This window comes from Cupressus sempervirens, chromosome 9, assembly GCF_028749045.1.
Source record: "Cupressus sempervirens isolate cs-2001-9-10 chromosome 9, ASM2874904v1, whole genome shotgun sequence".
Classification (NCBI taxonomy): Eukaryota; Viridiplantae; Streptophyta; class Pinopsida; order Cupressales; family Cupressaceae; genus Cupressus; species Cupressus sempervirens.
Genome location: NC_143126.1, coordinates 72,168,660 through 72,182,300, shown reverse-complemented (window position 1 = coordinate 72,182,300; position 13,641 = coordinate 72,168,660). Strand labels below are relative to the sequence as shown.

The window sequence follows — 13,641 nt, the reverse complement described above, 5'->3', positions numbered from 1 at the left end:
CCATTAGATGAAGAAAGATTGGGGCCTTTCTTGAGGACTGTCTCTACATTTATCTACTCCTTGTGAAGTAGTTCCAAATGAGGAGTTATTGATGATTGAATTTGCATCAATTTAGCTTTTTTGGTTGCCTCCTCTACTACTAAGACAATTAACTCTCTTTGTGTGTGAAGCGATTGGACAAAATGCTTCTCACTCTGAGCTGGATTTGTGGGGAGTTGCATGCTGAAAATCTTCAGATTGTTTTCCAAGCTCAGTATTTTCTGGCTAGTGTCCTGTGTGAATGTGGAAAAATCACACAACTTGTTGTACATGGAAAAGATGTTCCCTAGTACAATTTTAACTATTATAACTTTCTTTGCCAGTTCTTCTTGTGACAGTGCTATATCACCGGATATTTTACTATTTACCTTGCCTTGGAACTTTCGTTCTGACCATTCAAGCAATCTGGCATTTGTTTCCTAGTCTTCATTAGTCACCTGGTCAACTATATCAGATAGTTGCTCTATAATTGGTCTTGACTCATCTGGATATGGTAAGCAAAAAGCTTCTATGAATATATCTTTGATTTTATTTAGCATAAGCTTATGCTTATGTTCTTTTCTTAGTACTTCTTGTCTCCTTCTTCTGTCCAATGCACTTTGAATTTCATTAATCTTTTCTTCAGTAAGAGTGCTAGATTCATAATATGGGATCTTTATTTCTTCATCAAGCTCAAGAACTCCATAGTGAAGTTTCCTGACTGCCTTTGATGAGCTCTAGCCTGGTGTCCTAATTTGTAGTTATAACCCATCTATGCTTAGCTACTGAAGAGTCTGTGTTGGAGTACCAAATTTTGGTAATACAACCAATGTTTGTATTGTTGTCTCCCCCTTCTTCTTTGTCTCATCTTTTTCTTCAGCTTGAGTATCCCTTTTATGACTGCTCAGTGGGGTTGAACTTGTTGGTTGTTGAACTTCTTGATTATATTTGCTATCTTTCCACATATAGTTCCATTGTCTTTGACAAAATTCATTGAGCCAAAAGTTCAATAGATGTTATTAAACACATTAATTTCTCGACTATTGTAATGAGTTTGGACTTGTCTAATAATAGAATTCCAAGGACAAGAAATTTGGGTGCATTTTCATTCTTGGAGTTCAAGCATGTTGGGTTGATTTTTTTAGTAGTATTTTTTTTTTCTTCACAAAAATTTCCTCCCAGAAAATAGTCTCTTAAGTCATGGCAATAATTTTCATAGTTCAATGTGTCCTCTATACATCCACCATATGTGGCTTTTGCATCCTCTTGACATTGGTATTATTATGGTAATTATATTTCGTCATTACAGCAACTAAGTGTATTTTTGTAATGTACGCAAGCTAATCTCAATTATTTTAGAGACTATGAAAAGAAAAAATAGTTGGTTTGATGTGATTTTTTAATGGGGTTTGATGTTTTTATTTAATGCAAAGGTCTATTTTCTTGACATAAATTGCATAATCATTTGTATCTTTTTCTGGGAAGTTAGTACAAGAAACAATACTTATGTGTGGCCAAAGTGCTCCAAATTATATTTTATAAGAGTCTATGGGTACAATAATTTAGAGAAGTGTAATTGACATGAAATATAATTTTAAAATGATTGAATGAAAGAATTTAAAGTTTTTGAATTGTTATTAATAAATATTTAGATTATTGTTTTTTCATAATAACTAAATTTGTGTTCTTTGAGAAGAGCATATCATGTTATAGTGACCATGTTCATGGTGGATCTAATGTTGGGAAGACAACTATCATTTTTTACATTATTCTTTAAAGGGTACTAGCTCAATGGAAGAGCACCTACTTTATAAGTGGGGGGTGATGGTTGAATTCCATCATGCCCTAATATGACTAAATTAATCATTAAATAAACTACCAAATATACTACCAAATTTACTACCAAATTTACTACCAAATATACTACCATATATACTACCATATATACTACTCAAAAAACTACCAAATATACAACCAATTAAACTGCCAAAATTGCCAAATATACTACCACATAAAATACCAATTAAAAACAATAAATAACTAAATCAATGACCTAATCAATGATTCAAATAGTTTAGTCATAAATTTGGTTGGTAGATAAATGTTTGGCAATAAACTTCCATTGGTCACGTGATCAAAATTAGTCACATATCTAAAAAATGTAGTAGTTTATTTAGTAATATATTGTTGTTTTTGTACTAGTTGCTAGAATTTGAAATTAAATTGATACAAAAGTTAACAATATGGGAAGATAAACAATAGCATTGATGCAAAAGAAATGTTTTGAAGTGAGAGTCAATGAGGTGTAATAGATGAAAGGTGACTTGAATTAAAATAAATTTTAAGTGGGAGAAAATACAAAAAGATTAAATTGAAGAATGAATCAATCTTAACACAAAAATATATAATTTATCATATGTAATTACAGTAAAAATATTCTACCAAAATAAATGCAAAATTAAATAACAATAACATGAATATATTGACTTTACCATTTCCTTTATGTAATCTTCTAATCAAAAATACATTTTCTTAACTAGTGTTCCTTATGCATTCAATTGTCTCAAACATTTTCATCTTCAACTCTCTTGTTGCATATTATAGTGAATTGCCAACTGTGATCCAGAATGCTAATGCCAAAAAATTCTCCCAAAATAGCTTCTTTTGTAAAATTTCTTCCAACCTACTTTAACTTTTAAATTTAGTAACTCCCGCTCTTATGAAATACTTAGGGAATTTCATATTTTTTTCCAACATATTTTTGTCTAGATAACTATTCACACTTACATGTAAACAAAAAAGAAACAAATCTTTTTAAGAAGGACAATTATTATATAACCTAAAATGCAAGTGTCATATACTTCTATTTCATAAACACTTCTTCAAGTAAAAAAATACAATTAACTATTTATTACTATTTTTTAATAAGAACTCTAATAAAATAAAAAATTAATAATAACATCATTTAAAAATAAATAAATAGAAAAAAAATTATTCCTAAATTTTAAATAATATATACATATATAAATTAATAAGACATAGATAAATTAAAACATAAATTCCCTCTCTATATGAGAGAGTATTTGCAAGACAAGGACGAGTAGCTCATTGACTTATGAAATACTTTAGAGGATTCCTTGATTTCCTTCCAACATCTATATGTCATGGTAACCATTAACATTTACATCTAGAATATGAGAATTTGATTCAAACTAGAACTTCTTTCATTCAAGCTAGAACTTGATTCAAAATAGAACAACAAATTTAAAATATAGGAAGAAGGAACTTCCAGCTTAATTTTATTGAATAATAGGTGAAAATTTATACAATAGCTTGACCCAAAAATATTCCTAAATGAATCCTAATTAGATTGACAATAAACTACTTCATGATCAACAACACACACAAACTTGACAGTTAACTAAAACTTATGGACACCTAACTCAAACACATCTACAATAAGAACTTGATTCAAACTCAAACTCTTTGACTCACACCTAAACTAAACTTTTGTTGCCAACAACTCAACAAGGTTTGCCACATGTGTAAAAATTATTATTGACTATTGTTGGAACATTAACTCCAACACCCCACTTAATGTGATAAGAAAATGTCATAAAGTAAGACTTTCTCATGGTTATGCAGCTATCATCTAGCTTCAAAACACCATTGGACACACCATCTCCACATGAAATGTCTCATACCCCTCGTAAAGGTACAATGCCAATCTTCTAGACATCCAGATCTCCCTAGACTATTGAACATACCATCTCCATGTGGAATGCCTCATAACCCTCGTAAAGGTATAGTTTCTCCCATCCTACAACATCTCAAAATATTCAAGCATCCATCTAGACTCTACCACATCTTTCCCTATTTTTTAAAGCATTAATCTCTTCAAAATAAAACAAATTCTTCAATGAAAACATAATCATTTGTTGGCTCTTCTCTTGACCTCATCATCTTGAAAACTTTTTCGCTAATAGATAGAACTTAGTAGGAAGGTAGCTTTGATACCATATTGGAAAAATAGAATAGTAGATTTAAAACAAAGAAATAAGGAATTTCCACCTTAATTTTATTAAATAATAGATAAAAATTTATACAATAGCTTGACCCAAAAACATTCCTAAATGACTTCTAATTAGTTTTATTCCTTAGCCTCCTCATCATAGAAGCCAACATTGTCTCGCCCCAAGCTTTTTGGTATCTAAAATGTGACATAAAGATTTCAGCAATTGCATTGTAATTGAAGTAAGGCTATAATATTGATTATTTCTTTTCTTTTCATGAAAGTTTCCACATTCTCTAGGAATTTTTAGTGAGGAACAAGTGATGATGTGGAAAGAGGTTGTCAACACCATCCATGCAAAAGGTGGCATCATCTTCTACTAGCTATGGCATGTGGAAAGAAACCTTAATAAAATGCATCTATTAACCTTTGCATGTGGGGAGAGCATCTCACACATGTAAAAAATTCAATCACATAATGACTGCAAGGAAATTTTAGAGGAATGGGCCATCTTAATGCCCAACACCGCCAACACCGCCTACTCCAGTCCACGTGCACTTTCCACATTGAAAATAGTCGACATTTTTGAAGAGTTTGGAAAGGTTGTGAGGACAACACAAAACAAATTAGGAATCTCTTTCCATTATGAAATCTAGATAGTTTAAGTAAAATGGATAGAATTTAGTGTTAATATGGCTATATATATTCAAGAACCAAGAATTACGAGTACTCCTAGTCGCACCAGTTTAAAGAATCAATGTAGTATTTTGGGTTGCAATCACAAGTTCTGAATTATTGATTGATGTCCTTTGATTTGACATAGGTTTTGATCTATTTTTTGATAACATAATTTAGGTTTTCTCTCCATATTTGGAATATCCTCTTCATTAATCAAAGGAGTTTAGGAAAAATCTATTATATTGTTGACCTCTATGGAGCTCCACTACATAATCTCCAGTAATGTTGTGGTCAATATATATTGGGCCTCCTAAATAATTTGTTGAATTATAAGTGTTCACCTTTGCTTCTAGCTCAAAGTTTTGTCCTCTTGCTAGCTTTAGTAAACTATATATTTTCAATTAGATTTAAAAAAAAGTGTTTCTTATGAAGTAGAACCCAAAAATCTAATGACAGCTTTCTTTGTTTCAAGTTCTAGTTGTGGGATGAGAGTGTAATTGAATTAGATGATTTTCCTTTCCCTATTTTATGTGGTATAGGTAACATATCCTTTCCCTTACAACAAATTGTAAAAATTTTCACTAAACCTACATACATCTGTACAATAATGTTGAATTGTTGATATCTCACAATTTTTGAGATTGTATAATGAAAAAATCAATTTATCATGATATTCACTAGCAATCACACCTTAGTGTGCAATAGGTACATCATAAAAGTAATATGGAAGGTCATTAAAGTATTTATCCATGTCTATGTCTTCTCCTCTCATGTTCTTTATATGTCATCTCTCTATCTAACTATGTCTATTTATCTCCCATCCTCTCACTATTTTCATCTCTTTTTTTATCTTCCTTCACTTTCCATATCCCTCTTCTTTTCAATCTCCATATCCATCATGATACAACTTTCTACATTCTTTTTGGCTACCTTTCTTTCAATCTTATCCTTGGGATGAAAATTTCCTACAATTTTTTTATTTTTAAGTCCAAGATGAACAATGGTGAAGCACCTAAAGAAAAAATAAAGAATGTGAAAAAAATGGTGGTAGAAAACATCAATGCCTTTGAAGAAAAGGGAGCATACTAGATAGAGAGATAAAGTTAGAAGATGTGAGAATAATAGGTAGAGAGATAAAGTCAGATTGATAAGCAAAGATGCAAAGAGATCAAGAGGTAAAGATCAAAAGAGATCAAAGAATTTTTGAAGAGAAATATGAAAAGGCAGAGAGGGAGAGGAAGAGATTGAAAACATGTATAAATAAATTAGTTATTATTGTTATTAGAATTATTAAAAATTTATATTTTTTACAATTAGAATGTCCTCAATTGTGATTTCCTTTTCACACACATAAATTAGTAGTTATTTTCTTCACTTTTGTTAGATGATTCCTCAAAAGAATACCTAGTTGTTATGTGAAGGAGAAGTGTTTTTCATATGAAGGAGAAGGATAGAGATTTGATATAATGTAGATAGTTTTGATCTATATGTTACGTGTGGATTGAAGAAAAATATAATTTCAATTGTCCTTTTGTTAACACTAAAATATTGTATCTCATCATGTAGATTAGGATCCACCAACAACACTCTCTTTTAGTTAATTGACAAACTTTACCCATTAAATAAAGCATCTCCTCAAGTATTATTCATATTTATTCATTAATTTTAAATCCCATCTTTTAGGGCTCGGTATCTAGTAGCCCAATAATTTATAGATTAGTGGTTTATTTACTATATTTCACTGGATCGATATAACTTCCCTCCAACCATGATAAAAAAAGAGTTTCATGGTTCATCCAAATAATAAAAATATTATTTGAAAATTTATACATAGATACATTGAAAGAATATTTTTTCATTCTCAAAATTTGACAATGCCAAGTATATCTCAGACTATTTTTTAAATGCATAGTTATTTAGAGCCAAAAAATATTTGCCAAGTTTTATTGGGTAAGGTTTCAATCAATAATTTAATTTATATTTTGTCTAATTCAAATATAAGATGTTGTGGTTCACTTTAAATGGAGAAATAAATCAACTATACAAACTACAAACAACACTTTTTGATAGCTAGCATCGCTAACAAATTACCTATTGCATTATTAGGAAAAGAATGAAGTGCTTAAACAATGCACTTTCAGTCTTCAAAATCTAACTCCATTTATCATTTTGAACAAATTCTTTAGATAATACTATATGATCCATCATTTAAATAGTGAGTTAAAATAGGTAAAGTGTCAAATTACTTATTGTATTAGTAGGAAAAGAATGAAGTCCTTAAGCACCCTTTCAAGCTTCCAAAATGAATTTTTATCTTTTTGAATAGAAATTTTAGATAATTCTATATGCTCCATCATTTAAGTAGCAAGTCAAAAAAGTTAAAGTTTTTCATTAATTATATGCAAATGTGGGTTTATTAAGTGTTTCCAAAACTAAATTTTGCACAATAAAGCACTCTCTTATGAAACATCATCTAGGAAAGCTTCCAATGCAACAACCTAGACTCACTTTACATACCATACACTGTCACTCTTTCAACACAGGTTTAAATGGGAATAATTTTAGTGTCATTTTTTCTATGAATGAATGACAACTCTTCCAAACATTGGCTTTATTATCTATAGCCTACGGAAAATATTAAAAAATAAAGTTCAAGACTCCTTATTGTAGCTCTTATTTTATCCCTAAATTCTATCTCTTCTTAATGGGATTTAGATAAAACCTTCCACTCACAAATGGTAAAATTTAGTGGTTTCAACATATTATATTATACAAATTATAATCAAATTCCACTATAAATAGACTCATGGCATGTTTACAATATGGAAAGAGGGATAGAAAGTGATATATATTGAGTTGATTTAAAGAAGGTGGAAATGTATACTCTCTCGAGCTCTCTCATTTGTTCTTCCCCACACACTTTTCTCCCATTCCTTTCTCCTTTCTCTCATGTTGCTCCATCCACCTCTCCTTTATCTCTCCCTCTCTCATTTCTCCTTTATTCCTTTCTCTTTTCTCTCACATTGGTTTTATATATCTTCTTTCTATCCACCCTTGCTTTGTATCTTCCTATCTTTTTTCTGATTTTCTTCTTTATATGTCTATATATTAAACAAAAAATTAAAAAACCCAACATTTCACTACATTTTGGTTGGATTCTATTTATTCTAACAAGATCAACATTGAGGTAGTTTCACATTCTTGACATTTGCATGATTATCCTTCTTGTCAGATGTTTTGTGCAGTTGCTAATATGATGTTTCCAGAACCGAATGTTAGTTTTGTATGTATTAATGGCATATTCCCTTAATCCATGTAATTCATAGGCATTACAGGGTTTGACCATTATCAGGAATCTCTTTCCATTAAGGTATTGCAAAATGAAAATAAAAAGTAAAATCTATAGACAACACAAAACAAAAATCTACCTACACACTCTACATAATTATGCGAGCCTCTTTAGAATTATGAAATGGAATTTTTATTTCTAGTCATGAAAATGTAAGGATCGACATAGTATTTTGGATTTCAATCACAAGTTCAAAGAAATATTGAGCATGAATGTCATGTTATTTGATTATTTGTGGATGGTGAAGAGCCAAGATGTCTAAACTTTTTTTCACTAAATTTTCCTATAAGTTAAAGATAAGTCAAATAATTACCATAACTTGATTGTTTCAGATCTTATAAATATTATATATTTATGAGTTTATGAAAATGATTAAATGTCAAAATATCAATCAATGAAAATAAACAATTTTAAAATTTTTTTCCCTATTATTTAGGACTTATAAATTTCTATAAAATAAAATTAAAAAATTAGCAAATTCATTTATTGGAAGTTCTCGTAATGTGGTTACAATAATTATGGTTTAATAAAATTTCATAAATAATTTACTTACTAACCAAATTTCTAGATCATGTATTTTCTGATTTTACTAAACAAGATGATTGAATCTTGTTCTTTTCATGAAAATAAATGTGAAATTTTTTTTTGTCTTGTTGGTATATGATTGAGCCTTGACTCAGCTGACTAACTTTTTTGTGTTTTGTAATTTCTTACATGATACATGATGTCTATAATTCAATTTTTACACAATATCAATTATTTTGATAAGGTTTTCAAAATTCTCTAATAGTTTTCTAGCTATTGTTTTATAGGTTATCTTTGATTTTTATGTAATACTTTATGTTGAGATAGCTATGGTGTGCTTGACTAATTTTGGTTGACAACCTTTCTTGTTCATGGACTCTTGTATTTTGTTATTTTATTCAAAAATTTGGTTTTGTCTTGTTCTTTTCATGGAAATAAATATGTAAAGTATTTTTATTTTCTCAATATATGGTTTTGACCCTTGACTTAGTTTATCGTATTGTCCCAAACTGGTAGTGAGAGGAGCGAGGCTTAAATAATTTAAATATAATTTTTTTAATAGTTACATAGTGATAAAAATGATAAAATAGAACCATGAAAGCTCACACAAGAAAGAATACATCAATGACAAGTGGGTTTTTGTACTTGGAAACCCTTAGAGAGAGGATGCAAATCATAGTGGGATTAATAATAACCACTAGCCTTTTATTGTAGATAAAAGGTTTCCTTGTTAAGAGCTACAATGTTCTTTCAAAGAACTCATCATGTTAAGAACGTTGGTAATCTTTTAGGACTACAATAAGCATGTGAAGATTACCTTGTTAGAGGATTTAAAATAATCCTTCGAAGAGGAACCTTGTGAGAGGATTTAAAAATGTTTACAATAAATGCATACTCAGTTAAGGGATACAAATAGATGCAATGATAAGAAAGAAAACTAAATGGACGATCTAAAGAATGGCACAACTTTCCTTGTAGATTAGTTGTTCAATCTTTGGAGATCCTTTGATATTTGTCATTTTCATTGGCTTTCCCTATGAATAATATAGTTTCACATTTCTATCTTTCTTGTTCCTTCCTATATGTAGAAACCTATCTACAATTTGTCTCCTTAGCTCTACAACTCTTCTTTATTCTCTTACTCTCTCTTCACAACATCAACAAAATACATAATTCTTGTGTACAAAAATATTTTACACATATTTTGGGTGTCAAAATCACATTCAAACATATTTCTCAGTTGATGCATTCAAACTTGAACTTCTCATATAGATAAGTCATAAGATACCCATGACTACCTATTCATAGGTACCTAGATGGGTAGACCTATTAGTCTACCTAGAGTCCTATTATGTAGCTTCCAACCTTTTTGTAGGTGTAAATAAGTATTTACTTATTACATTTACTTAAGTTTACTTAGGTTAATGCATTATTTAATTATTTTGCATTATTTTATTATTTTTATTTGTGAGACACTTAGGAGTTTGCAAACCTTTTGAGTTGTCATGGAGACAACATAGGAGTACGCGACTCTATTTAAGCACATGGTGTCTACAACACTATTTTGCATGTCCCACCCTTGTAGGCTTATCCTCTCATCATCGCACTTACTTCCATGCTTAATGGAGGATAATCCATATCTAGTGGACATGTGCTTGGTTGTATGACACATCATGATGCTAACTTTCATGCATTCTAGAAGCTCTCCTGAGGCCTTTATATACAAGCACTCCTAGTGTACTATGAAAAACAAGTTATTGAATACATTGATATTCTAATCATACTCTATCTACTTTGGTCTACTATGTGCTTGTGTTTGAGTTCTTAGTTCCTAGGTGAATTTTTCCCTTAGGCAAATTCTTACATGGTATCAGAGCAACTTGGAGATTTTCTCATCACAAGCCATTTGAGACCTCTTTCTTGCTTCATCACCTCAACCTGAATCTGGAGTGCTACTAGAATTGGGAGTGTCCAACGTCAGATCTAACCTCGCCACTGCGACCAGAATGATGAACCGGTGAAAATTGACTATAAGCACACGTACTTTGGCCCAAAGTCAACTATGAGGCAAAAAAATTTGCAAATCAAAACTTAGAGGCCTGATTTGTGGTATGGATATGGTCATTATTTTTAGATCTTCAATTTAATTTTTGGATCTATATTTTTAAATTCTCTGTTCTCTGCATTCTTTTGACTACATATTTTTTGGAAAAAAAATCTATCCCTACAGGCTGGTTGCAAAGAAACTTTTAGTAGGTATCAGGCTGTTAGCTCTCGGCCCTATGTGTGGAATATTCCTTTGTACAACATCAAATTAGAACAACATTTCTAGTGAGGTTCGGCTAAATCCATCACTAGCCCAAACCAACCAGTACCCCGACGGATCCAACAGGTGTAGTTTCTTTACATTATACACGCGGCCTCTTTGTTTTATAGATTGTAGACTCTCAAAACATAGAGAATGTGGGATTAAAACCCACCATTCCCAACCATGAACAATACTTTATTGGCAGGCAGGGTCACCTACAGTGCATATTCCCTGCGCATATTTTGTCATCGACATTCACAGCGTTTGGAGACTTTCGCCCAAGCAATTTAAACTTTGACAACATTGTTTCCATGCTTTCCAGTGTGATTTGCACTATATTCTCCAGCAGCACTAAGGAAACACCCAGTGATAGTAATCATACCTCCTCCCACCCATTTCAAACTCTGGCCATGAACAGGCATTGCGATTGAAGATCCACGACCACAGACCCCGCTTTGGCATCTCTACAACATTGTTCCTTCTCCAGCATTCTGAAGCATTTTCGACATGCGTAGCATTAGATTTTTAGGCCATTGCATCTGCCACTACTCTCAATTTCTTGGCAGCACTACAGACTTCCCGACTCTATCTTTCCTAGTGGTAGCAGTGATCTTTGTATATCCAGCGACGATGACCTTTTTTGGCAGTGACATCACACCCCTTGTTTGAAGAAATATAGCATCTTTCCCACCTGTGCTTTTCAGATTCTAGTAGCTTGTGCAAGTTTTTGGCAATGTTGTTTCCCACTAGTGAATAGCCACCACATGGCATGAATCCAGATCTGCCACCTCTACACATGATTTGACATAGGTCTATGCCACGTCACCCACTATGACACACAACTAGCATTGCCATGTAATCCTGTGGACATCTGGAATTAATGACACATCATTAGTATGAATCACTATGTGCATGTCCGTACAGTACGAAATGCCAAGTCAGCTTGCCACATCAACCGGGGCATGCTTTTTTTGCTGACATCATCATTTTTCTATGTTAAATTTGACGCCCATCTAAATGTTATTTCCACATTATTTAGAACTATAGTGATGGCCATTTGACCATAAAATTTAGACTCACAATTTCCTTTTCAAACCCCTCTCTAGATTGCTTTTCAGTTTCGTAGCCTAACTTTAAGAGCTCATAACTTGGACATTCAGACTACAATTTAGGTGTAATTTTTTTTGAAATCAGGTAGAATTTCTTGAATTTTCTAGTGGTGGTGTTTTTTTTTGGTTTTGGTGCATATATTTTGTGTAAATTGCATTTTTTGGTGACTGTACCTGCATAATCCTATGTTTTGCAACTTCAGAAGCCCCATACGGGCACATCTGGTCACTTTTTTAGATTCTTTTTTTTTTGAAAGTGCATGTATTTTCATTTACTTTATAGATCTAAAGTCAAATAGTAGGATTGTGTGGACCAATTTCTCACTTTCAGAATGAGGCCTTCTTTGGCATTGTAAAGCTTTGATTCTTTTTTAGAATTTTTGTAAAAATAAGCTATAGTGCTTAAGTGATAGATTTCAGCCTTATAAGGTAGTTGTAAAAGAAAAATTAGAAAGTCCACTTTGTTCATTTTGACAAGTGGCCCATTGTAAATGCACTACTTATAAAGTGCCAAAGCATCTCTTTTGGGGGGGATCTTTTGATTGAGTGAAAAGGGAGGGTGTGTACTATGTTTTTGTGTCTCTATTTTTTGCTCTTTTCATTTCTACATCGTGGGTCTTATATGTCCTCCTCTAACTTCATGCAACTATTCTACATGGAAAGATATTGCATGGAGTAGATTAATGGAAAAAGGATATAGTCTTTATGTTGATGGTACAATTACCAAAAATACTAATGCTAAAGAACTCATTGATTGGAAAAATCAAGACCAATAGGCTTTAGGTGTTATCAGGAGTTGTGTACATGGGGATCTTCTCTTTCACATTAAAAATTGTTCAGAATCTAAAGAAGCTTGGGACAAACTTGAACAGTTGTATGGTAAAGTGGATGAAGAAAAGGGATTTCAGATTGGGGATGATCTACTTCTCCTCGATCCTAAAAATTATGACAAAATTCAAGATTATATCATTAAAGTCAATGAGTATAGGGCACTTCTAAAAGATTGTGGAAATCCCATAAAGGATGATGGGTTGATTCATCAGATCTTGAAGAAGCTACCTTCTGAGTACGCCAACTTTTTTTTTGAGTTTTAATACTCACAAGTTAACCATGGGATCTACTTACCAAAAGCCTTCCTTTGATGGATTTGCAAACATGTTGATTGTTGAACAATCTCACTTGGTGGATTTTGGACTTCTCAAGTCATCTAAGACCAAAGCCTTGGTGGCTAGTGATGATCACAAATCAAGTCAAGGGGGAAAAAGAAATAACAACAAGAAATAGTGGAAGCAGAAAATACAATATGAGACACAACATGATTCCTCTCAACAAGGTGGTTCTTCTTCAAACAAGAAGGGAAGTAATGAAAAGAAGGACAAACTCTTTTGTGCATACTATAAAAAGAAAAATTGTGACGAGCATCATTGCAAGACAAAAAGAATCGATGAGTTAGAAAACCTACTTAAGAAGAATAGAATTTAAGTGCCAGGTACTTCCAAGGATTCTACTCCTACCTCTTCAAAAGGTAAAGGTCAAGCACTTATGGCAAACACAAATTCTTCTTCGAAATGGATACTTGACTCAGGTGCCTCTTATCATATGGGTTCTTCAAAGGAAGACTTTTCTTCATTGAAGCAGTCAA

The 13,641-nt window shown here is 31.9% G+C and overlaps 1 pseudogene; it reads right to left on the bottom strand.

Annotated features, from left to right (window-relative positions):
• LOC149537673 (putative inactive receptor kinase At3g02880) overlaps positions 1-11,352 on the bottom strand; it is a 50,665-nt pseudogene extending 39,313 nt beyond the window's left edge.
• Between the last annotated feature and the right edge of the window lie 2,289 nt (positions 11,353-13,641).